General features: G+C 41.6%; 1 pseudogene; it reads right to left on the bottom strand.

Annotated features, from left to right (window-relative positions):
- Positions 1 to 977: 977 nt before the first annotated feature.
- LOC115784294 (myosin-16-like) lies at positions 978 to 18,968 on the bottom strand (annotated as a pseudogene).
- Between the last annotated feature and the right edge of the window lie 4,161 nt (positions 18,969 to 23,129).

Raw genomic sequence — 23,129 nt, 5'->3', positions numbered from 1 at the left:
CTGTAGCCCACTGTACTAATACTAATATGTATGTGAAAGAATGACCCCTGGTAAGCATAGCATGCAAATAGAAAGAATTTGTAAATAAACATGCGTCTTCTCGCGGTGTTAAGTCCTTCCTTCTAGAAGAGCATGGGATTGTGTGCGTGTTCTGTACACGTCAATGCTGACTTCATATGGGACTCAAACCCTGGTCTTTTAGGTCAAAAATGTTATTTGGCCACTGACAGCCACACCTGACTGACTGATACAATATGTTGATCACATGATGTACTTTATACCCAGAGGAGATATGGCAGTCTAGGTTTGCTATGCAAAGACAGATGCCCACAAGCCTCAATGAACTGAAGCAACATTGTGAAGAAGAGCGGGCCAAAATTCCTCCACAGAGACTGATGAAGTCAAAAAACAATTACTTCAAGTTAGTGCTGGTGAAGGTGGTTTTACAAGCTACTGAATTACGGGGTAGGCAGGTGAAAGAAAGCAGTTTTTCATCCTACAAAAAAACCTACATACACCCCATGATTCAGTATATATATATAAACTTTTATTTTCTTTGAGCTATTGAATTTTCAGCACACTAAATTCTTGAATTCATTTGGACTGAACTCCATTATTGTGAAATGGGGAGGTGGTAAGAAAACCCTGTTTATAACTAACATTTTTCAGCTGAAGAAACACACGCCCTTCATCAGGTCACCAACACGTCTGGTATGATCACTGGATTCACTTGTCATCTCAGATGAGGTGTAGATTTCTTTTTCATAGGCTCAGGCTCTCTTCACACTGGAAGCCTCTTTGTAATCAGTTCTGATTTACGGCTCAGATTACTTGTTTTTTTTTTCTTTTCTTTTCATATTATTTAAAAATGTGGCCAGTTTAAGATTGCAGAAAGATCCACATGTTAACAAACAACAACAAAGATGTCACATGCCTCGAGCTTTTTTAAGACTTTCCTCTGGGTTCATATTTTTTTCTCACATGAGCATCCTCTGCTGGTCTGAGTGGGTGTGTGTCACTGTGGGAACACAAGACAAAACAGACAAAGTAATCTTGTCCATGTTGGTGTGTACAGGAGGATGCAAAGATGGGTTCTACCTCTGCTGTTTGTGTTCAAATACCTGTAAGCTGTGTGGGTGTGTAATTTGCTCTCCCTCTACCCTACCCTGTCCTCCACTGGAAGGCTTGGTAACCTGGACTATCTCCACTGCGGTGAAGCTCTTGGTGGCCGAGGCTCGATTCCTGGTCCTGATTTTGTTTAGGGCCATCTCTGCCATTTCTTCGTGCTCCTCAGCATCATCCAGGTCATGGACAGTCTTCCTGTATTTAGACAGGCTGCTTCTGGCTGGCTCTTTTTTTCTGACAAAGTTTTTCAAATTGTTCCTTTAAACATTACCTACAAATAGAAAGATGTTAAGAAAACTATTTAAAGTATCACTACTGCTACTCACAGCTTCCTCTGTCGTTTATAAGACTTGAGTTTGTTCTGGAGTTTCTCCCATCAGCTCCTGCATGTGCTGATTGGTCCTGTGGTCCTCCTCAGTCTGGAAAATCAACTACTTGAGTCGGCGCTCCGTGTACCGCTTCTACTCCTTGTCCAGCTCCTTAATCTAGTTACAAGAAATAAGAATTGACACAACATGTGGATGCTAAGCCACATGTGGTGTTTACATTTAAGAAAATTGTAGTCTATTACAACCTAGTTTCCAGTTTCTGGATGGTGCGTCTTCTGGCCTTTAGGGCCTGCTGCTCATCCTCCTCCATCTTCAGTGTGAGGTCTCTGAGGTTCTGTTCTTAGTTCTCCTTAATCTTCTCAAGGTGGGAGCTCTGTTCCTGCTTTCACCGAAGCTACTCACACACTCGCGTCACCTGGATGCAGACGCATATATTTCAGTTTGATCATATCAGTTATAACAGTTTTGTTTTGTTTTTGTGGTCACGTCAGTCACAGCCTTTTTGGCTCTCATCAGTGGCGCGAAACTCAGATCAGCTCCTCATTCTCGCTGGACAGTCGGGCAAAGTCAGCCTCCAGTTTTTGCTTCAGGATGGTCAGACTGGTTCTAGGATAACGGGGAAAAAGTGCAGCTGTAAGAAGACAGCCAGCGTACGCTTATCTGCATGCGTTTATGTCTCTGTATAAAAAAGTCTGATCTTACAGTGCAGGGATATACCTGCAACGTGATCTCACTGAACCTCTCTGAGGGTCGATTTGTTTGCGGGCTCTCTCAGACACGTCCAGGCCTCCTCTCAGCTCGTCCTTCTCCCTCAGCTGCTCGTGCTGACGGGTGTCCTCATCCATCTGCACCTGCAGGTCCTGTCAGGACGAGGATTATTGCTCCAGCTTTTGTTTTAGCGGTTCCCTATTCTTTCCTCATAGTTTAAAAAAATCCTACTTTGATCAGCCACTGCAGCTTTTTGAGGGTTTTGATTAGCTCAGCATTGTTCCAGTTAGCATGCTCCAGCTGAATCTCCATCTCATTCAAGTCTCCCTCCAGTCTCCCTCCCTCCATCATCTTATTCATCCTCAGAGCCTCGGCACGACCTTTGGCCTCTGCCTCCAGGCTCACCTGCAAGGACTCCACTGCACATGCATGGCTCTTTCTAGAAAGAACAGAGGACTCAGATTAGTTCTAGAAAGCACTTGGTTACAAAGCTGAGTTAAATTTAGCTGTGGTTCATACACTCATTTGTTTAGTGTTGATAAGGGTGACGTGGATGTCATTACAGCTGTTAATGAAGACTATTATTCATTAACAGGGAAAGTAGTAGTTACCAGTATAACAGACAAGCTTTGACAACCATCTCTCCACCAGAGATTTACTACCTGCTACTTACAGGAACAATATGGAAGTTAGCATTTGTGTAAGGGGATCATAGATGTGCTTCTTTATAGTTACTAGGGACTGAAAATGAACTTTCATGCACACACACACATACATGCAGGGACTACAGCAAGTCCAGTGTTTGCAGCAGCATACAATTTAACCGATCAAAATCACCACAAAACCAGCGACAGACTCAGATGATATCGTGTCTGCTTTTGTTCAGGCAGTTCATGTGTAGCCAAACCTTAAACCTTTCTGAGTTTAATATCATAATATTTTCAAAGCACTGAGAAAATGAAGCATGTCTTCTTTCATTACTCAATAGTCTAAGACAGAGTACACTTTTTTTTTTCCAAGTGAAAGAGAATCTTTGTACCTCTAGTGAAGCTTCAGCCTCCTCCAGAGCCATCTGCAGCTCCTCTTTCTCCACCTCCAGTTTCTTCTTGGCTTTCTGCAGCTCGTGGATACTGCGGCCTCCTTCCCCAAGCTGGTCAACCAACTCCTTGATCTCCTCTGAGAGGAAAGGACACATAATTAAGAAGAAAACAAATTCATACTCTGGATCATTTGGGCTTTTCCCCCCTCAATCACCTCTTCTCTCACATTTTTTCCAGTTATGATCAGCTATAACTGAATGAGTGAGAAAGCACCTGAGAGGATTTGTTCTCCTTGCAGACAGTTTCTAAGTCATCCTGGCTGTCTTCAGCTTGTAGATCTCAGTCATGTATGAGCAGCTCTCCTTTTGGCTGTTCTCTACTTCCAGGTGCAGCTCCTCATTCTTCTGGCTCCACTCGGCTGCCATCTTATCAGAAAGCCGTTGCTTCTTATCCAGAGCTGCTGCTGGATACGATAGCTTGAAAAGTTTTGACCAAATTCTGGTAAAACTTTGTAGGTCTGTAGAGTGGGCACATGTCATACATCCATCAAGATCTTCAAGGTCAACGTCATGATCTGTTCGTCCAAAATTAGCAAAAAGCCTTAGAATTTAGAAGCTGTGATTTTTCCAAGTGTGGTGTGTATTGTCAGCATATAGAAAGTACTGTGTGAAGATTTAAAATATGTCACATTTGACCTCTGACCTCAATTTTATGTTTCATATTTGCCCTTCTTTCAAGTTGACCCCCAAGATGCATTATATCTTTAAAGAAAGTATCTAGAGAAAGAGAATTACTGATATATCATTACAGAACTTTTTTTTTTAATGAACAATTAACATGATAAATTATTTCATTATCCTCACACAGAAGTTGTAACCGTTTCACCGTGGTTGGCTAGCTTAGTTTCCAAGTAATGCACAGCTTTGAATAGTCAGATGTTTTAGCATTGCTCTTGTTCCCAGTGCTTGTGCCTCTTGACTGCTCTCTGCTGGATTTGTTTGTTATAAGAACTATTCCTCCTGTGTATGACCTCCTGTGTATGACCTCTGCCTGGAAACAGTCTTTAGCTGTTGGGCTTTACTGTGCCACAAGTGTCTCACTTTTGGGTCCTTTCCTCCCTTACTTGTTCCAGCCTAACATTACAGCTATTCAAAAATATTGACCACTATTAAACCATTATTTGGTTAACTAATTATGGTCACTTTTTTTTACAGCTAAATGTCTAAGTAAAAAAGAATAATAAACAGATAGTTCAACATTTCTTTACTTGCAGATCTATGACAGCATACACTTTCAGTATGTGTGGCTCGCATTACTGCTGAAACCTGTGTGCTGTACACATTTAGATTTTCTGTTTGTGCATGTTTACCTTCTCTGGGTCTGTGGTAAGGTCCTCCACCTCTCCCTGCAGCCTCTGCTTGACCTTTTCCAGGCTGGCAGCTCCGGCCTTAGCTGCCTCTGCTGCCTCCTCAGCCTCCGGGAGACGGACTGCAAGTTTGCGCCTGGGGGAGAGTGGGAGGAGAGAAAGGAGAGGAGCGTGGAATTTAAAATGAGAATGTTATCACTGTCATGATTCGTGTGTTTCTTCTTTTTAAACTGACAGTAAGTTGTTTTCAGAATTCTCTTGAACCCACTTGGTCTCCTCCAGCTCCTCGGTGCGGTGGATGCCGTCAGTCTCCTGTTTGCTCCTCCACATACTGACGTTGACATTGAGCTTGGACACAAGGCGCTGTATAGAAATTAAACCCTTAAAAAGATTACAAAAAAATGCATCCATCTTCTCACGAGTCGGATGGATTTTGGCAGTACTGAGCTCTGTGAGTGTGCTCCATCTCAGCCAGGCGAGCACTTGCCTCTGCCAGGCTGTCCTCCAGCTTATGTGCATGGGCCTCAGAGTTCATCTGTAAGAGTGGGTGGTTTGTCTATGTTTGTGTGTGTTTTAATTTGAAGGAGTTAGTCACTCAAGATTCTCAAGATGTATCTTTGCTTTCTAAGCAGTCTCTGTGCTGATGTTGAGATCCTCCATCTCAGCCTTCAGGCTCCATTTGTCCTTCTCCAGTTTAGTTTTCAGCCTGGTCTGGTTCTCCAGCTGCTCGCCCAGCTCTGCCATCACATCGGAGTGCTGCTTCAGCTGGTCAGCCAGCTTCAGCTGGTCAGCCTCCCTCTTCCTGTTCTGCTCAATCTGAGGAGTCAACCACAGATGAAGTTGTGGGACTTCATGTGTGATGCCATCTTGTAGTTCTGAACTATAAGTCTAACAGAACGACACCTGTGGGTCACTCTCACCTGGGCGATGGTGGCTCCTCCCGCTTCTTCCAGCCTGTCACTGAGATCTTCCAGATCTCGTGACAGCTCTGCTCTCTGCTTCTCCACCTAACAATAAACCAAGTTTACTCTCTGACTGAAGCAACACATATGTGTAGTGGTCAGGTATGTATCAGGTTTGGATTGAAGGAGTCTCTTAGAGATGAAACTGTTAAGTTGTTAGAGACACAAGCTGTCCATGTACCTTGGCTCTCATGGCTCGTTCAGCTTCCAGCTCCTCCTCCAGCTCCTCAATTTGTCCCTGAAAGGATAGAAAATGAATCAACACGTGTATACAGCAAAAAGCTTGCGTCTTTAAAGCCAGACCATTAATCATCACTGCTCTTTGTCCTCTTTTATTTCTTCCACTTTTCTATTTCCTAACATATAGTCACATCTCTGTTTTTTTTTTGTTTATCTTCCATCATATTAATTTTAACCATCCACTTAGCTTTCATTTCACATCCACCAAGCTTCAGTCTTTTTTCCTCGCTCTAGTGACCTTATGCAACTTTCACCAGATTTTATGCATCACAAAAAAAAAAGTTTTATTAGCAGATTTATTACAGTTAATTATCCGAGTTGATAATGTCACGATTTTCACTGGGAGTGACCAGGGTGGACACAGTTAGAAATGAGTACATCAGAGGGACAGCTCAGGTTGAGCAGTTTGGAGACAAAGTCAGAGAGGCAAGGTTGAGATGGTTTGAACATGTGCAGAGGAGGGATAGTGGATATACTGGACAAAGGATGTTGAAGATGGATGTAATGAAGGACATGCAGAGGGTTGGTGTAACAGAAGAGGATGCAAGGGATGGGTTGAGATGGAGGCTGAGGTGACCCCTAACAGGAGCAGCCAAAGAATCCCCCAATGGTTATTAAGATATTTAATGCATAAATAGAAATTTCGATTTCATGGTGATGTTGCCAGAAAGGTCAGATGTGACTCAGAGTGTTTGGACTTTTTGTAAAAACAATAGACTAACCAGCACTGCCATCTGTGCAGTGTGGCTAAAAATAATCACAAATTTAGCTCAGAGTTTGCACAAATAAGCATCTACAACTGCTGACGTTTGCTTCTTATATGGTGCTTCCTGTTACCCCGGACAAAGGAAAGAACAGTTTCAAATAAATCTTATTAAGAGTTTTGTGCAATAAAAAGCTCCTGAAGTCCTGGACCTTGAACCACCAACCTGGTGTTCTTTGAGCTTCCGGGTGAGCATGATGCTGAGAGCTTGTTCATCCTCCAGCTTCAAGTTCATGGTGTTAATTTCAAAGTCTGTCCAATTAACACACAAGAAACACACACACACACACGGAGCAGAAAATTTAAATTGCACTGAAAGTGTGTAAATGAGAGGAACATATGCAAATACATAGAAACTGTACACATATTTTTGTGTGTTATACTTACTGAGGACATCAGCCAGTATGATTCTTACAGCTTCACTTAACTTGCCAGCTTGTGTGTGTTTATGTGTTCAGGTTTTACTCATGTTATGGGGACCTAGATACATTATATTGCAAAAGTATTCACTCACCCATCCAAATCACTGAATTCAGGTGTTCCAGTCACTTCCATGGTCACAGGTGTATAAACCAAACACCTAGGCATTCGTACTGCTTCTACAAACATCAGTGAAAGAATGGGTCGCTCTCAGGAGCTTAGTGAATTCCAGAGTGGTATCGTGATAGGATGCCTCCTGTGCAACAAGTCCAGTCATGAAATTTCCTCACTACTAAATATTCCACAGTCAGCTGTTAGTGGGATTATAACAATGTGGAAGTGATTGGGAATGACAGCAATTCATCCATGAAGTTGTAGGCTGCATAAACTCACAGGGCGGGTCAGTGGATGCTGAGACACAGAAGACCCCAACTTTCTGCAGAGTCAATCGCCACAGACCTCCAAACTTCATGTGGCCTTCAGATTAGCTCAAGAACAGTGCAGAGAGCTTCATGGAATGGGTTTTCATGGCTGAGCAGCTGCATCCAAGCCTTACATCACCGAGCGCAATGCAAAGCATCGGATGCAGTGGTGGAAAGCACAGGGATGGCTTCTTCCTGTTCCAACATGACTGCACACCAGTTCACAAAGCAGGTCCAGAAAGACATGGATGAGCAATTTTGGTGTGGAAGAACTTGACTGTCCTGCACAGAGTCCTGACCTTACCCTGACAGAACACCTTTGGGATGAATTAGAGGCCTTCTTGTCTAACATCCGTGTCTGACCCCACAAATGTGCTTCTGGAAGAATGGTCACAAACTTTGTGGAAAGCCTTCCCAGAAGAGTTGAAGCCGTTTTTGCTACAAAGGCTGGGCCGACATCGTATTAAACTCTATGGATTAAGAATTGGATTTGAGTTCATATATAGAGTACTGACAGGGACTAGAAAGAGAGAGCATATTTCTCCCATATTGGCTTCTCTTCGTTGGCTCCCTGTTAAATCCAGAATTGAATTTAAAATCCTTCTCCTCACATACAAGGTCTTGAATAATCAGGCCCCATCTTATCTTAATAACCTCATAGTACCGTATCACCCCAATAGAGCACTTTGCTCTCAGACTGCTTTCTTACTTGTGGTTCCTAGGATACTTAAGAGTAGAATGGGAGGCAGAGCCTTCAGCTTTCAGGCCCCTCCCCTGTGGAACCAGCTCCCAGCTTGGACACCCTCTCTATTTTTAAGATTAGGCTTAAAACTTTCATTTTTGATCAGGCTTATAGTTAGGGCTGGATCAGGTGACCCTGAACCACCCCTTAGTTATGCTGCTATAGGCCTTGGATGCTGGGGGGTTCCCATAATGCACTGTTTCTTTTCATTCACCTTTTTTACTCTGTTTATACTTCACTCTGCATTTAATCATTAGTTATTCATCTCTGGCTCTCTTTCACAGCATGTTCTTTGTCCTGTCTCTCTCCCCTCAGCCCAACCGGTTGCAGCAGATGACTGCCCCTCCCTGAGCCTGGTTCTGCTGGAGGTTTCTTCCTGTTAAAAGGGAGTTTTTCCTTTCCACTGTCGCCAAGTGCTGCTCATAGGGGGTTGTTTTGACTGTTGGGTTTTCTCTGTATTATTGTAGGGTCTTTACCCACAATACAAAGCGCCTTGAGGCGACTGTTTGATGTTATTTGGATTTTGGATTGAATTGAATATGTGTGTGAAGCCAGGTTATGTTTAGGTTAGGGCTGGTGTTAGACAATTAGTACTTAAGTTTAGAGCAAGTGCCCTGGAGAATGCAAATTGTTGTATTGACCTCTGAAGTCACTATAACACAACTCTGTGTGTGTGTGTGTGTGTGTGTGTGTGTGTGTGTGTGTGTGTGTGTGTGTGTGTGTGTGTGTGTGCGCGCGCGCTGTCTCTTCTCTCTCACTTTTTGATGACCTCCATATCATGCTCAGTATTTTCCATCTCATTCTCTATGGTCATCTTAAGGTCTCCCTCTGCTTTCCTCCTCGCTGTCTCCACCTCTACCCTGATCCTCTTCTCTTGCTCCCAGCTGTCCTCTAGCTACACCTACACAGTGTACACATAAAAACAGCCTCACTTAATTAATTCACTAATACGAAGTTATTCAGCTGTAGATCCACACATATTCCTGCTCTGCAGACTAACAGTCTTTTCAGTTTTCCTTTGAAGGTGAAGGGTTGCGTACCCTATACTCTTGGGTGTTGATCTTGCTGTTAGTTTTGCTTAGATGGTTAACTTTGTCCTCTTCTGTTTGAAGATCCTCCAGTGTTGCATTTTTAAATAGATTACATAACTTTATCATTATTAAACATGTAATTATTTGAAATGTTATGTACATACAGGTTGTTCTGTATTTATCTACACTACCTGTTGCAGTTCCTCTAGAGCTCTCTTTTCCTTCTGTAGTTTAACAATGTGGTCATCTCTCTGGCTCAGATCTGCTGTCAGAGTTCGCACTGAAGTCCAAACCCTAAATGTACCATTAAGTAAGAATTCAGTCAAAACCTTTAAATTTTGCATCAAACATCCTGGTTTTATGGTTATTAATCCAAATTTCTCCAGGCCAAGAAAATGCAAATGAATCTTTACTGAAATGAACTGCATCTCATCAGCTGCCATATTCCCATTCCCTGTGTCCTTAACTTGTTTCTTCTTCTCAGTCTCAGCCAGCGTAGCCTCCCGGGACTCCAGGTCTCACTTCAGCTCGTGCAGTTCCCCCTCTAGCTGCCTGCTCTGGTTGTGAAAAGAGACTGTGTTGCCTTTTCCTTCCTCCAGATGCTCATGCAGACCCTAAATTCGCAATTATTTGTCAAAAAATACTTTTTTGTGTGGTTTTCGAGACATGAAAAGCTCTAAATAATAACAAGCTCAGGTTTTTGAATTAGATTATTTGCCTATTTTTTATTATTTGATTAATTTTGCATGTGCTAAACACACACAAAGCCATTTTGCTTTTTATCACAGCAATAAGTTCTACTTCTTTTATATAATAGAAACTGGCAACATTATTGCTGTACAAACACTCACCTTAAGCCTGTTAGTTGCTATGGTACTACAGATTTTACTAAATGCCCCAGCTGAACTCTACTGGTAAATACTAAAGAGATCAGTAACACAGTAAAGTTCCTGTATGGAAAATTACCTGTACAGTCTCCTCCAGCTGGACCTTCTGGCACATCAGCTGAGTGCAGCGCTCCTCTGCATCACCCAGTGTGACCTGCAGAGAAACAAAGCCACAACAGAAACAAGATGATTTAAAGGTGCATGATCCTGCATGATCTTAAAGTAATGGTAATGCATGGGAAGCTCAAAGTATGGCTAGAGATTGATATGTATCCTTCACACCAAAGGAGCAACAAAAGTATCAGATTTTTCGTAATCCTGCCTTTCATTGTGTGTTCATGTTTTACAGAGAAAGATCCACAATATACTGCAAGAATTTAATTTTTCAGGACTTCAGTAACATCTAAAAGTCTTCTGAGTGAAACATAAATGCACAGAAGCATCTGCTGAGCATACTCTATTTGCAGATTAATGGTCTACTCACTGCAGCCAATGCCAGGGGAAGGTCATTGTTCTCTTGTGACTGAGTGGCCATCGTTCCCTCCAGATCTTAAATCTTGCCCTCCAGTTTCTTCACCTTCTCCACTGCCACCCTCAGCTCCTCCTCCTTAGGCTTGAAGGTCTCTTCCTGAAGTGCGGCCATCAGCAGGGGCTTCACCTGTTGGCACCAAGGCAGGAAATATAATGATGAAAATATAATGGGCATGATTAATCATTTGTCAAGAGGAGAAATTTGACCTTAGTGTAGAGTTTCCACCAGCTCCAGAAACGTAACTGGAGGAACTTCCTCACATTGCGTTGGACAGCCATCAGTTCAGTTCTGTAAAACACACACACACACACACACACACTGACCATCGATCCACCATCTTCTTAAACTCAATCCTCATCAGAAATCCTCTAAGCTGAGCCTGCAGCACGGTTATGATCTTTGCCAGACACTCGTCACGCATGTCCTCCAGCTTTCTGTCTGCACGGAAAAAGACCCGGCAGGAAGGGAGGAAAACACACACAAGCAAAGGAAAAGGAAAAAAGAAAGAAGGTTGTTTTGAGCACAGTGCAGACAATAAGTGGCAAAGGTCAGTCTACCGTAAGTGATAGCACCAGTGCATTCAGTTTGTCCTGCTATAAGACTCTGATGTACACTTGATATTGTATAGACATGCAAATATGACCAATGGGCATTACTTCTTTTATAGCAAACAGTATTTAACAGTCATAATCACCACATATATTTGTTGCATATTTAAATCAATTGGAAAGATAGGACATGTATAATTTTCCTGAAGTGATATAAGAATATTGTGGTATATTTTGGAAAAACTTTAGCTTTTAACATGCTACATTTATGAATAATACAGCATGTACATGTGTTCTTATTAGTTTAATCACTGTGTTAGTCATAATGCAGATGTGTTGGTTTATTAGCACAAGAGTGGAGGGGTCAATGTGGCACTCCATATTATCTAGGCCAGTAGCATTTAGGATGAGCTCAGAGGCCTTTTTGTTGTCAGCGAATGCCTTGGGGATGACGTTGGGGCTGAGGATATAAGGATAGAAGACCAGAGAGAGAAAAGAAAAACAAAAAAAGAAATACTGACACTTCTATGATTGCTTTAAAAATGACCTGAGATTGAGGTTCTGAATTTAAGAAAAATTAAACAGTTGTCAAGAACATAAAACACTAAACAAAAAAAGAAAGACGAGTTTATAAAAAAAAGATCGAGTTAACTAAACTGCATTTATATTAAAATGTAGATAAATATTGAAATGATGGGGATACATATAGAAGCAGTGAGACCTTTGTTTGGATTCTGGGTACTGTAGTCTGTTAGGAAATCCTTTACTGCAGATGCGAATGCCTTCCAGCACATTACAGGCTAACTGATCCAGGATCAGATGGTTGTCTGTCACACCTTCGTAACACAGACTATAAGGAATGAAAATATGAACACAAAGATTACACTCTGATACTAAAATATTTCACCAACATCTTAAAAATAGTGTGTATTGTAACACAGCTCTTAGATTTTTAATTAATATCTTACATTAAAGCAAAATTCACACACACACTTTTACCCACTGACGTGACTTTTTAAACTCACTGGGCACAATGCAGCGGACAAAGTGTAACACTGCACTTTGTATTGTTCATAAATCTTTCTTACCCTCTTACTTTATGGTTACCGCAATGTATCTGGAGATGTGTATGTGGCTGTGTGAGTTAACTTGTAGAAGTTGGAGTCAGTTTGGAAGGGAAACCTTTTTCCTGTTTCTTGGATCCGGCAGCAGTCGCCTCTTCTTTGAAGAGAAGGGGCAACAGGGGCATTGAGGATTTCTGGAATAGTCCGACCACCCTCTCATTCAGAGGGTCTTTGTTCTTATCCAGCCAGCCAGTAATATTGCAGCCCACCTATGAGAGGCACAAACTGCTTACGGTAACACATAATCACAGATTTTATTGACAGAATCATTTTGAAATTGCTTTTAATCAATGCCTTATCCCAACACATGCACATGTTTGGAAGCATTTGTGTATTTACTAGCCAGTAATTTCTTAGGAAGTACTCACAGTGTCGGCATAGTGCACCAGTTCAAAGTGGACTTTGGCCCCCTTCTTCCCCTCTTTTTGGCTTGAGGAAGTTGAAGGACTTGCCCGTGTGGTTTTCATGCAGAGCTGCTTTGAAAGTTGCATCTGTTGCTTTTGGAAACACACATTGCTCCTCCAAGATGTAGAAAATCCCCATAGGCTGGAGAGGAGATAAAATACATTAAGGTGGAAATAATGTGCCGTGAGTGCTCACAATGTTTCTGAGTGTATATTTGTGCTACCCTCTCAAGCAGGTCGATGCAGACCTGCAGGTCCAGGCCAAAGTCGATAAAGACCCAATCAATTCCCTCCTCCTTGTACTCTTCCTGCTCCAGCACAAACATGTGGTGGTCAAAGAACTGCTGCAGTTTATCATTAGTGAAGCTGATGCATAGCTGCTCAAAGCTGTTGACCTAGAGACAGAGTAGGACCCCATGAGCTGTGAAGATGAAGTCGAGATGACTGTCAAAATCTCACTTCAAAGATTTCAAACCCAGCACTCCTCTGTCGCTGCATCTTGGTGTCCAGCATCTTATTAATGTGGGTCACCGTCCACTTGGTTCTGACCTGAAAACTCAAGTTCAAATAGGGTAGCTGATCTTTAAAACACCTTTGTTAAATAAGTAATTACAAGAACTTTTAATACTAAAATAATCCAATACCTTTGGCTACTAACTCATTCCCAACCTTGATGCAGGGGCGTGCTATGCCCTTCTGCAGCTCCTCAGAGTTGATGGCCATGTGGTGGGAGATGGATCTGATTAAACTGTTGAAAACAGTCTGTGGTTACTGGAAGTAAAAAAAACAATATATAGTGGATGAAAATTATTAGGTTGGCCATCAAAATGGAAATGTGTTTTAAGAGAAGGAGAGAGCTAAAACAAAGAACTAGGTCAGCTGGGCAGAGAGGTGGAGTCCACATCAGCCTGCTCCTGTCTGGGTTTCTGTTTGAACTTCATGTTTCCAAAGTGCATTTGGCCTCCAGTCAGTTTGTACACGCTCGTCTTCTCTTCAGGAGTGAAGCCCAGGACATCAAAGGCTTCCTGTGGACACACAAGTAGAAAGAGAGAGAGTGTGTACTGGAAACAGAATCAGTTCTGCACAGCAAAGCTACAACAAAAAGAGGCAACAGCACCATCAATAGGCAAATATATTTCTATACTTGAATGTTAAATCCAAACTGGATTAAAAATAATAGCTTTCAGTGTTGACCCACGTCGGTGAGCAGCAGTTCCTCCCCATCGTTCATGTTGTCCATCACGGTGACTCCCTGACACATCCAGACATACTGTTTGGGGTCTGGGATCAGCAGTAGTGCCTCTGGAAAACACAGTATATGTAATGATGCATTATCTTTTTGTTATATTGGAGGGAAACACTACCATTGCATACAAGATTTTATAAAATATTGATCACTTAAAATATGTCCTTTAAACCCAAAAAACACCCAAATATGTTTAACTGGGATAACAATGAAACCAGCCTGAGGACCAAAATACAGCAGAAATAAGCATGATTATGGCCCAGTGTAAAAAAAACAGCCTTTAATTAAAGCTTCTGAGTCTGTTAATTAGTGCAAGTGTTTTTAGTGGTTTCACTTTTTTCTATTAGCCTCCTGAGTATTCTAAGTGTTTATCAATTAACATATTTTGGCTAAATTAACATTACTTCAACCATTTATTCATGACTTTACAAACCCATGTCAGGTGATTGATTCACCAGTCTACTCGCTTGCTGGCTACTTTTCAATTACTTAAGTTCCAGTACTACACCTTATTTAGAAGGAGCATTGAAAATTAATTAAAAAAAGATCTATTCCATTAAATTAGTTAAGCTACTTCACAAACTCTCCATGTGCCACAGAGGTATCTCTTTGGAAACCAGAGATTCAGGTGGCACATTTTCACAGTGCACAAAACTAGGACGCTAAAACTTTTAACAGTACGATCCTATTATACAAGGACTGGTGGCTCCATGGTGCATTGACTAACGTATTAGTCTGAGACACAAGTGATCCCTGGTTTGAGACCAGGAGGAGGCGCATATCTAGCCTCAAGGGTCACATGCTAGTGTACTCCTTGTGCTGGTCCCAAACTTGGATAAATGGGCGTTGTGTCATTAAGGAGATCTGGTGTAAAATTGGTCAAATCAAATGTCGGTCCATCCACTGTACTGACCCCTTGGGAAATAAAGGAGCAGCCAAAAGTGCCTCACCCATTGCACTAGCAATGACGGTGCGTGGTGTGACAGAGGGCTGAGTGAGGCAGACAGGATTTTATTCAGAACTGTGGAAGGTGAGTCATCCTCGGTGCTGTCGGGAGATGAGGTGGAGGCGGGCCAGACGTTAGAGCAGAAAGGTGAGAGCTCAGAGGATACACCAGCTTTTGAGGAGCATGAGCAGGGGCAAAATGACGACACCCAAAGTCCATTATGGATAAGAAGTGTTGTGTAAGCTAGAGTCCAAGGGTAGTGGAGTCATGCCATGAACACAGACCTGTTAAAGAATATTTTCTGTTTTAAGATTGCCTTCAGGGATGAGCAGCTGGCTGTGTTTTGTGTGACATTTTGTTCTAAAACCTAGTTGCCTAATTAGTGTTCAATGTAATCAGAGGGTCTCCAGTTTTGGTGGCTGTGGGCCGCATTGTTTGGTTTTCCATCCATCTATCCATTTTCTTCCACTTATCCAATTTAGAGCCGTGGTGGGGGGCTGGAGCCTATCCCAGCTACTCACAGATGACTTCTTATTCGTAATGGACGGTGGGTGCCATCACTTTATTCCAGGTCAGACTCTTCAAAAGCTGGTATGTCCTCCTCTGAGCTTTCACCTTCCTGCTCTAATGCCTGGCCTTCCTCCACCTCATCCCCTGACAGCAATGAGTCTGACTCCCCTTCCACAGTTCTGAGTAAAATCCTTTCTGCCTCACTCAGCTTTCTGTTTCCTGAAGAATGGACACGGGTTAAAAACAGGAGTTAGTAACTCCAACTATCCATCACAAAGAACAGTGAATCAGAGTTTTCTGCTGAGTTAAAATTCTGAAGTCTCAATTTGATGTTGAGAGTCTCATATTAAAGAAACAATTTTACTTTTAGCAGCAGAAACATAATAAACATCTACAAAAATGTACCACTTAACCTCCATTTTATTTTCATAAAATGTGGAAGCTACAACAGGCATCACTTTGAAAAGAAAGTCCATGTCGTCTGCAGGTCAAACCCTACAAATGTGACATCACTAGGAAGCCCAGGATGTCCTCTCAACCATACGGTAGATTTCAAATTGCATACATTTTTCTTGATGTTGAGGTCTCAGAATTTTAAACAGTTCTTCAGTCATTTTCTTGCACATCAATATGCAGCTTATGACAATATTCTGTGTTGTAAAAATACATTTTCAAACACTTTTTTCTTTTTTCTTTCCAATGCTGATAATAAAATATTATCACTAGCACTATTCACCAAAGACAATGATTTACAGTTTATAATTTCTATTTTAATTCCATCAGCTGCAGATTTATCTGTCTCACCCATGAGCTCTGGCTTCCATCCAGATAGGAGTTGGTAGAATATGTGATATCCTCTCTCAGCAGCCTGCTGGGAAATCACTGTTGATTTTTCAAGCAGATCTAACACCAAGACAAATGCAATTCATAACGGCCCATTTATCCAAATTATTTTAATTTCTCAGTTGACGCTTTGTCGCAGCATGATATCTTCATGTCATACATGACGGCACAGAAGAAGCAAGTTATTTTTAACAAGGTCCCCTGATACTGACAAGCCTGATCAGAAGTGACGAAAGAGTAACATCCACTCACAGGTGTCAATGTCAGCACGTGCCAGCTTAGCTGTCGCTCCAAAGTGACAGCGGATGAACTTTCCCTGCAAGGAAAACAGACACAGATAGTCACTTTCAGCCATTTCACATTCGTATGTTTTTTCTTTTTCATTTCACGCGAGAGATTAATTATTTATTTGATTGTGCAAAAGCTGGTCAAATATTCTTGTCCTTCCAAAGCGTGAGGAGTTGTTCCTGGTGGTCTTAACGTTACCAAATGCCTCTAGCACTGGGTTAGGCTGTGTGATTTGATCCTCCAACGAGTCCTGGAAGAAGAAAAATGCAAATACCCATTATTTACAGCAAGAGCACAAGAACTTAAAATCCTGCCTCTGTAATGTGAACCCACACTTGCCTTGGAGTCTGAGACTTTGCTCCCAGAAGCTCCAACATTGGCAAAGTACTGGATAACCTTCTTGGAGTTTTCATTCTTGCTTGCACCAGATTCTCCAGTGGCAGAAAAGCACAGGAGATCAAAAAGAATGCAGGCTGCATGGTAAACACGATTTGTAGGGAACTCAAACTTGGAAACAGGAAGCACATGTTGGCCTTAGGTGATCAGCATAGACTGGTGCTCGTGCTCTGCGATGACAGGACATGAAAGGGGCAGACAAACAGTGAGAGTGTGAGAGAGGAGAGTAATTGCTGCTGATTTCCCTCTGAGCAAATCAGACGACTGCTGATGTTCTCTGTCAGCACCGTGAACAGCACAGACAGCTGTCGGGTCTCCCCTGATGCCGCATAATGGCTGCAAAGCCTTTTTTTAAAACTCCCCGAACAAATCATCACACGGCACACTGATTACACACCTCCAGCAACTGCCCTCTTGAAACGTACAACTGTGTAACGACATACCGCTTGCATGCTTCTCTTCTTTGCCAACTTTTCCTCCCTCTCACCACCCCTCTCTGACCTCTGACTGATTAAAATGTCCTCTTTCCCTCGCTTGCCTTTGTATCCGTCTCCTAATTACTGAACAGACCTTTTTTCACAGCAGTTGTTTTTTCGGAATAGCAGATGAACACAGGTGTTACTAATTAACGCTCTGAAACTAACAAGAGAAAAAAACCTTCATTAAAGTGATTGGTAACACCTGTGTTTAAATATAATTTCCTGTTGGGGGGGAGGGGGGCACTGCATCCATGGCTCTGCTCACCCATCATCATGTCATGATAGGCATGATGGAGAAGAGGTGAGGAGGAGCTGCCCCTTGTACAGCTGGGCCACTTTAGCACCATAGATAGGAAGCCATTTATACGGATTGACTGTCACACAGAAGCGGCCTGAGCAGGTCTAGAAGTGAGAAGAAATGAGAGGTGAGAGGTTTAAAGGATGCTTGGGCAATGACCTTTCAACATATGGGCACAAATGCTGGGCATCTTTACATGTTAATGCTTGTCAGTATTTCCTTTGTTGTCTGCAAATAAATTTAAAAAAAAAAAGAAGAAAATCTGGCATTTTTAATATTTACATATTCAATACAACTGAGGAGGGTAATGATGATAAACTGTAATTTATCACATTTAACGTTAAACCTATGTACACAGCGTTGAACTACTTCTTGAGTTAGTAATGTCTTATATTTCCCAGAATGCCTTTTAACAGGGGTAGTGCTATGTAATTCTGTTGTTAATAAATCATAAACTGATAATTAATCACATTTAGTTCACAAGATAAAACAATAACTAATAATCTTTATTAATCTTTAATATAATTAAAATTTCTTCATTAATGTGTGCACTATAAAATCATCATGTTATGTAACATATCCATATAATGCTTTTTGATGATTACGACAATTAGTAAACAATATTATGTATGATGTATGTATTTGTGAACTATAAAATCCTACTACTACTACTACCAATAATAATAATGATCATAATAATAACAATTAGAATTTAATTGACTCCACTAATTGGAATATTCCACAGATTTAGAAATTGAGCACATTTTGAATAACACATTGAAAACCAAAAATTTCAATATTCTGTAGGACACAAAGTTTCCTTCTGTCCTTTTAATGCTGCTGTAGACTACTCAGTGTTGTGCAGCTGGTTTCCATAGATCTTCGTGCTGACGTAGCAGCTGCGTCGGTTTTCCAGGACACTGGCTTCGTTGAGGGAAGTGGGATCAGCCATGTCGTCGGCTTGGTAGGATTTAGGTGGGTTCATCTGCAGGACATCACCGTCTGACTGGAGAAGATAATAAGAATGTCCTTAGTAACACTGTTACTGACATTAGCTCAAACTGAACTTAGTGATAAATAAAAAAAAGTTTAATTGTTGTTTTTTATGTCTTAAATATTTTAAACCAAAAGCACTTTGTTGTTACTCTTACAGTGTTCTTTGGGGTTTTGATGGTGACTTTGTTCCCATCTTCAGACTCAGTCTCCCCAGCAATAAAAGCCTCCATGTCATCTTTGACCCAGCATGAGCGCTTGATGTCATATGTTTTATTCATGGCATCCACATCGTTCCTGCACTTTCCTTCATACACACCAGGCATGCCCACCACCACCAGCACACCCAACCTAGTGACTGACCAGCTCACTCACCCACTGGCTTCAGCAGAGAGAGACTGAACAGTTTCAAGAAAGCAGAAGTGGAGGCATTAATTGAAGTGGGCGAAAGGACACCAGCTATTGATAAAGGAAGAGCCAATGTTTGACTCAGACACTCACGCATGCAGCAGGTATAGGAAAGCTCAGGAGCACTATGGGTATGTGTGACTGTGCTGTGCAGTTATAAATCAGGCTGTCTCCTTCCTGGTATGGTCACGACGCTAAAACCAGCAGTAACCTCAAGGTCTCATCCTGCTGATCTGTCTGGGAGTGCAGGATTTGAATTCTTCAGTCTGCCACAGGCCATTTAGGGTTTCCCTGGAAAGCCATCAAAACCACTCCTTTCCTCAACCCATTAATTTATTTATCTTCCCCATCCCTCCTGATTTCCACCCCTCCAGTTTCATTCCACCATGCCTCTGGCAGCTATTATTTTATCTGTGTGTCCTGTGTGTATTAGGATGAGTAAGGCATCTTACACAGAAACCACTGATGTGCCATTGGGTTATTTTTGTGTATCAAATTCACATAAATCTTTGTCTTCAAATGGTTTTAAACATCTACAACCAGATTAAATCATTCCCTCAGTGTATTTGGGTAAGTAAGTAATTACATTTGGATACTTCAGCCAGGATTGGTCCTGGGATTAACACAAAAGGGCTGAGAGGAATTTTTCCCATGATGTGTAACTTCCAGGATGTGAAGAAAAATTCCCGAGTGTATCAAACGTTGTTGCGCTGCTTCCCTAGAAACCACAATGTTCTGACATCACTGCCTTGGGCTCAGCGTGTAGCCTCAGTCCCAGCTTCCTCTGAGCTGAAGCAGCTGTTGCTCCTGTTTCCCAGAGGGGGCACTAACACAGTGCACTGACACTAATCACACACACACAAAGACACAGAGCCTCAGGACAATAATGGTTTGACTTGCTTACACACTCTTCATCATTCACTTCATGCCATTTCAATCATATACTTTTAGCTTTTCAAAGCATTTTTTATTATTATTATTTAGAAGACTTTGAAACAATTTTCTGACATGACAGGTTCTGAGGAGTCTTAATATTTCCTCTTTTTTTTTAACTATCCACTTCTTCTCTTAGTGTAATTTCATCTTTTCCCTTGTTTTCCCAACCATTCATTTTTATCTCACATTTGGTCACCCAGTAGTATTCCCCAACTGTTCGGTTAAATAGAATGACTTCATCTTTATTAACTGTGTGCCTGCTTATCCCAGTGGCATTTCTAAGTCTGTCTCTGTGATAGGAATGAGCTTGTTGTGAGCTCACTCGGTTGGTCTCGGGGGCCGTCGGAGCCCCGGAGACCTACTGAATAAAAGATACACACATGATCACATAATCATACTAACAGCTGTACACGATGGCTGGAGGGTTAGACCAATTTGTGTGTGTCTCCGGCGTGACTACAGCCACCTGTGGAGTGTTGACATAGTTAAACAGACAAATACAAACATCATCTGGGAATTAGACAGATGTAGTTTAGAGGGAAAAAATCAGGGAGGGACGAGCTGAAGCAAAAACACCAGTGCTCACATGAGGAGGAAGGTGGAAAGGTTTATAAATTATTACTTCCATCTGTATCAGTTGCTGTCATAGGGGTTTGTGCCCAACAGACAGAATATGAATGACCTCCTAAGAGCCAGCAATTAATTTTTGTTCTGTTGGGGACACGAGTCCTCTGCTGTGTTATGATTCTGTTGCTAAAACTCAAATTGTGTTTTCACTTTCAGAGTCTTAACTTTGATTTACTAAGATTTCAGAAATGTGTAGTAATTTTATCCCTTCCAAAACAAAACTTTTATTCAGTGTCCTTTGTGATGGACAGCAGAACTTATTACCTCACGTTTTCCACCTGTGTCCATACTTCAGGAAGCAGAGGGCAGGGTGAGGCAGAAAGGATTTTACTCAAAATTGTGAAAGGAGAGTCAGACCTGGACCTGTCAGGCAATTATGAGGAGGAGGAAGGCCAGTCATTAGAGCAGGAAGGTGAGAGCACAGAGGAGGACATACCAGCTTTCAGGGAGCCTGACCTGGAACAAAGTGACGGCACCCCCACACACCCCACACACACCCCCACAGTCCACTGTCTTAAGTTTTTAGCCCTTATGAGTTCTAGAAGGGAAATAAAACCTTTTCAGTTGAATTCACACGCACCTGCACACGCACGCACGCACGCACGCACGCACACACACCCCAGCTAAAGGTTTTCTGTTTTTTATCCTGTTGATTTATATAATGAATAATATATTTGATAAAAGTGCATTAAACTGTGTTCCTCCTGTCTTTACCAATTTTATTTCAACCATGCTCAAATTAGGGTGAAATTGTTTTTTTAGCATGAAACATGAAAACAGGACAACACTGCCCACAACCACCAAGACAGGTGGTCCTCTGATTACATCAAAGAGAAAATAGGCAACCAGGTTTCGTAAAAATAAATCAGAGCACACAAACCAGAGGGAGGTGCTCATCTCTGAAGGCAGCATTAAAGCTGAAAGCATTCTTCACCGTATCTGTGTTTACTGCATGATTCAGTAAACTAGGATCCAAATTTACTGGTTATTAGTTATAGCCAATTCAATATGTTGAGACAGATTCTTCAACATTAGGCAATCCATCAAAGTAACAAATGCTCCTGATGTCTCTGATAAAGGAGAAAAAGGATAAAGCCCCCTGGAAAGTGAAAACTCTCTTAAAGACGCTGCTATGGAAAGATGATTCCCTTCACAGCCCGGTATCCTGGATGGCAGTTCAGAAACCAAATCCCACAACTTCAGAGCCCTCGATAACACAACAATTCTTAACCATAATTGACTTCTGGTCTCATCATTTTGCCCCAGCTCAGGGTCCTCAAATGCTCACGTCATATCATACCATATCATATCATATCATTCATGATCATTGTTAATGTCATGGGTGACATGACCTAATAATAATAATAATAATAATAATAATAAACTAGACTATGAGAAGACATTTGTTAAAATGATGTTTTAGTAATCAGATACGTTTCTGTCATCGAGCTGTTTTAATATTCATGTACTAATAATACATTTTTACCAGAAATATTCACAAGAATGGAAACAATATCATTGCATTATCATTCTGTGATCAAACAAAACCAGATACCCACTACAAGGAACATAAGATTAATTAGGGAGAAAATGATGCAACATGTTTCTTTGAACCACAATACCTAAATGATCTAAATTTAAAAAAAAAAAATCTTTTCTTCTGGGTCACCGAAGGATAATAAGTTAAAAATGACCTGGTTGTGTGTGAGCCATTTGCCTGCTTATATGGATTTACTGCTGCATGTAAACACAGACTGGTGAGAGGTGCCATTGTTCCCACTGCTAATACTGTAGCCACGCAGCTAACTCCGCTGCCACTATAGAGCCAAATCCCACCAGCCATAATCCGCGATCCCTCAGCTTTCCTTCAGTGTTTAAGCTTCCTGCACGCGTCCTGTTCCTAATAAACATTTCCCAAAGCCTATGATGCAAATGGTGCGTCCTCTTAAAATTAATTTTATTGTCATATCTGACACGCCTTTATTATGTCTAGTTATAATTCTGCACCAGCGCCAATACCCAAGCAGTGTAAATGTAAGCCTCTCACCATTCAGGTATTTCACCTTGTTGGTACCTGTACAGATGAATCCCATGACTCTGTTGAAACCCCAACGTTTCCTCTTGACACTAAAAATGAACATTTGTGGGTCTGAGTGAAATGTCTCAACTACTAAGGGAAGGATTGCAACAAAATTTAAATATTGCTGGCTGCTGTGTGTTGGCTGCTAAGGTGAACTGCGTTCATGGCCAAGAAACCTTGATGAAGACTGCCTTCCTTTTTCAGGCTTCAGCAACCACCAGTGCTTAATAAATATAAATATGTTATCTATTTTCCCCACACCATTTGTCTGAGTTTTATTTAGATGGAAAAAATGCCAGAGAGCCACAAAGCCGCTAAAAAAGGTATACAGTAAATCACTTTTCAGTGGTCTCCTTTCTGATTATCTCCCCCACCGATAGGTGAAGACGTAACGTTTTCACTCCTCATCGTTTGTCTGTTTGTTTGTTTGTTTGTT

Source organism: Archocentrus centrarchus, chromosome 8 (genome assembly GCF_007364275.1).
Source record: "Archocentrus centrarchus isolate MPI-CPG fArcCen1 chromosome 8, fArcCen1, whole genome shotgun sequence".
In the NCBI taxonomy this organism is placed as follows: domain Eukaryota; kingdom Metazoa; phylum Chordata; class Actinopteri; order Cichliformes; family Cichlidae; genus Archocentrus; species Archocentrus centrarchus.
This window is presented reverse-complemented; position numbering and strand designations above follow the sequence as displayed.